This window comes from Rhinatrema bivittatum, chromosome 16 (genome assembly GCF_901001135.1).
Source record: "Rhinatrema bivittatum chromosome 16, aRhiBiv1.1, whole genome shotgun sequence".
In the NCBI taxonomy this organism is placed as follows: domain Eukaryota; kingdom Metazoa; phylum Chordata; class Amphibia; order Gymnophiona; family Rhinatrematidae; genus Rhinatrema; species Rhinatrema bivittatum.
Window position 1 is genome coordinate 11,770,265 of NC_042630.1, and position 4,413 is coordinate 11,774,677.

Sequence of the window (4,413 nt, forward strand, 5' to 3'; positions counted from 1 at the left end):
GAAGAGAAAGCCAAGACATCAAACATCAAGTTCCTACTATGACAAGCAGCACGTTCCAGAATAGAATTTGGGGCATAAATCCGGAAGGATAGAATTTACTTATCTGATCAGCAATTGACGCATCTCAGTTCTGGAGCCCGGAAATGGAATAGAAATAATTTTAAAGAAAGAAACAAGAGACTTCATTTAAAGGTTTGTAAATTAATTTAAACTGAAAGCTATTTATAGTTTTAAACGCTCGTCCATTAATCTGTGCTAAATTTACCTGTTGAAGTAACACCTTTCATGAATCAGATTTACAACTGATAATATACAATAATAAATCTTGATTTTGTATGTAAATGCACAGTCTTAAACTCACATTTATATACCATTTATTTTTAAATCCCGGCCTCTTCTCTTTATATGCTGGTGATCCATTGACTGTGTGAGTTCTAGCTTCTTATTTTATTTCAGGTGTGACTAATGAGAAAGCTTCTGTAAAGAGTCAAGAATTTGAAAAACATGTGAAGCAACATTTTAGGAAACCTGGGACTCCTACAGCACCATGTAATAGGAGTGCTTTGTCTGTCTATAGATGGCTTAAACATTTTTTTGTATAAGCAGGAAATTTCAGTGAGGTCAATGCCATTTAGGCGAATAACTTAGTTATCCATCTAAATGGCAAGGTTTTCTTAGTCAGCTCCCTATTCGGCTAGGTTATAACTAAACTCTAGCAGGATAAAAAGAAGTGGTCTGAAGTTATTTTGGGGAAGAAAGTTATCTGGCTATCTTAGTCAATTTTCAACTATAACCGGTTAAGTTGTCTGGCCTTGTGTGGCCAGATATCTTGCTACTTATCTGGATATCTTCAAAAAATATCCTGGTATAAAGATCCTGGCTACTAGGCAGTCTCCCCAACACCAGAGGTCCTCACAGCTCTAGCCACCTCCTTGATTTTACCCTGATGCAGCAAGGCTAGTCCTATTTAGCCCTACCTCTCCCACAACTCGCTGCCTCTTCATCGAATCAACTTGGCTCCTTGCATTGGCCCACTTTGCCTTGCCTTGCTATTGCATGGCTTCTGTGGCCTTCTTGCTTCACCTTGTCCTGTGGAATCCTTGGTCTCCATGTCTTGCCTTGTGGCCTCCTTGGCCTTTTTGCTTTGTCCAGTGCCATTCTCAGCCTTCTCCCCTTGTCCTGTGGCCTCCTTGTACATCTTGTCTTGCCTTGTGTTCTTTGAGCCTTCTAGTCTCGCTGTACCATTCTCTATATCCTGTTTAGACCTCCTTTTTAGTTGCTTCCTTGTTTGCTTAGTTCCTGGTTACCTGTGCCTGTATTTCCCCTTGACCTATTCCTGTAGTTCTGCCCAGTCCTAGCTTTGTCCTGTCCAGTTCTTGTTTTGTCAAGACCTTGTCTTCTCCTGCCTGGTTCTCCCTGTGGCTTCCTGCTTCCCAGGGACCTCTAGTTCCAGTCTCCAGTTGCAAGCTTCACCTCCTGATTCAGCTCTCATCTCCAGCTCCTGTCTGACTCCAGTTCCAGTCCTGGTCCTCAGTTCTAGCCCTGCCTTCTTCTCCAGTGTTGTCTCCAATTCCTGTCCTGCCTGGCCACTATCATGTATGTACTATGACAAGAAAGACCTGCTGGCCCCCAGAACCTGAATGTTTAACCCAAAGGAGAGGAGGCTGGCCAGGCGGAAGACCTTGCCCTGTTCTGTTCTGAAGTCCTGTACCACTCCTGTTAGGGGAATACCTAAATAATGACCAGGTTAGTAGTTCTCCATTAAAAAAAACAACAACAAAAAAACAACCTGTCACAGGCTTTCCAGTCTAATTCCTACCTCCCAGCACAAAAACATATCTATTGGCAAGGATAGTCCCAATCCCTTCAAATGTTTAAAATAAATAGCAGCACTACCGGGTCTTACCCTCCAGCCTTCCCCTTTCCTCCCTGCTAAATATAAAATCTCACTTTCTCCCCTCCCCCAGAAGTAATTGAAGTTATCTGGCTAACTCTAGTTGGGTAATTTGTCTACTAGCTGCCTTTCTTAACATTATCCCCAATGCTTTTCCATTTCTGTCTGGTGATTAACTCATAGATTACAGTAGCAAGATTGCATTTATCCAGGAAATTACATAGTTGGTGGATCTGATGCAGGAGTAGTTTACTACTTTTGATATGTGGAGTTCCAATATGAGGTTTCAGGATGTAAGTTGGTACCTGCTAATGAGGGAAGCACTTGTAAGGGGTGATCTTGGCAGTTGAGCCAGAGGAGTTCCAGTTTAGATGGATTTAGTCTGTTTAGTTCTGTGAAAAATTCTATTAGACAACCATATGAGGGTGGTTAGTTAGATGGCTAAATATATGGTACAGTGACCTGTGGACATTGGACAATTTCATATCCAATATATTGAAAGATGCATGACTGCTTTCATATTTTGAAGACTCCCACTTTTGTGGTTTTCTATCTTTGGCCATCTAACCCCACTTAGATGCTTAGCTTGTTGCTTTGAAAACATATCTCACAACTAACTAGGTTGTGAAATTCTTAACTGCATTATAATGATCTAAGTAGGAATTCCAGATGTTAATTACTGTTACAAGATTAGAATGGCAGAAATCATTTTTTCCTTCATAAACTAACAGTTGAGAGCCACCTTGTACGAAATATAGCCTTTGATATGCACAGGAAATCCAAGCGATAAGTTAGCGACAAAATATATCATAGAACTGATTGAAAAGAAAATCAATATAGAATATTTTGCTACTTGAATTCTCACTGCACTTTAACAGTTTGATTTTCATTTTGTTGGACAGATTCTCTATTAGAAAAGTAAACAAATCCTGTATCAGGAACAACTATGAGCAAAAATGACATCTTTCCTGGTATTTATTCTTATTCTTATTAGCCTTAAAAGTAGTAATAGTAGTGGTAAGGGTGTGAGATTTGTTAAATAGGAACCAAAGTAGTTGGAAAGAAATGAATCATTTATTCAGTCATGGACATTGTTGTTGATTACCTCAACTGACCCAGATAGTGCACAAATGCACCGCTGCATCATGATGTACACGGATCTCACTTCAGAGCTGATGAACTAACCTGGGGAATCATTATTCGATTATATGTTGGATAAAATTAAGTCCTTGACTTTTACACACAGGACATGGCTTAAAACTCTAAGGATAAAGAAGCTGCTGGTAATATAATCCTCGGCTCGGTGGTAATTTTCTTTAAGAAAACAAAAAAAGAACAAAAGAGGATACCGGCTTAGGATCAGCTGCAGCCTCCACCTTGCACTTTTTCCCCAATGAGAAAAAGGAAGCAAATTGTAAAGGTTGCAGGTCAAAGGCCTAATGATTCGGGGTTGGCAGAAAAATCACCACTGCCTCTGGTGAAGGAGAGCAAGTCAGAGGCGAAGCGGAAGGAGTGCAGGCGGGACGTTAGCTGACAATAAATGAGAATGGAATTACTGCTGTCATTAGGCGAAATTCCTTTTACAAAAGAAACAAACATCCCAAAAACAGCCAATGTTTGTGAAACAGGAAATTTTCCAGAAGCTGTTGGGGCAATTTTGAAATAGGCTGTGGTGTTTCAGGATGTAGGCGGGCACTTTTATCGCCTGTATCTTTCAAACAATTTTACAAGGGAAACTATCAGGGGTTCTTGATTGATTGATTGATTGTGTATTTGGTGCATACCTTTTCATTGATAGCTGAAGGTGATTTACTTCATTGCAAAATTCCCTTGGAAAATTGGCTACAAGCTACAGACATCACAAGTTCCGGCATATAATTAACTGCTATTTGTGCAGGTGGCATTTATATTTGAAAATCAAATGAACGAGGGCTTTTTTGCTCCCTTGATTAAAACTCCCCGCAACCCCTGAACCCAGGAATACCCTTTTTCCTGGGGATAGATCCATGTGTGACCTTAAATGAATAATGTGTGTGCTGTCAGGGGGCACAATCTTAAGCCAGGCCAATCAATCCATCTAGACATTTCTTTACCTGAGTAAACTGCATCGCCAATTTCCCGCTGAATGAACTGTGCTCAGATCAATCCAATGTTCTGAATTAATAATATTGCATTGCAATTTATTTTTTTTCAGTTTCCAGGCGGAAATTCTACAGGTGGATCAACATCTGGGCAAGCATCTGAACTTTTTCTTTCCTTTGTATATTTAAATTTTCATTGACATTTCTTACTATATGTTGTACTGCTGCTAATCATTCACTGTTTTACTACAATGAACTATGTTTCCAACATTTTCAGGCTCTCCTGCCCTGAATATTAAGAACAAAAACACAAATCCCTGCCCCCCCCCCAAAATTGATAATGTTTCTGACAAAGGGGAAAGGCAAAAAATTATTAATGTTCCGAAAACATTTTTTTTTTAAATTTTCTTTTGTCTGTACATGTTGGAATATTTGAAC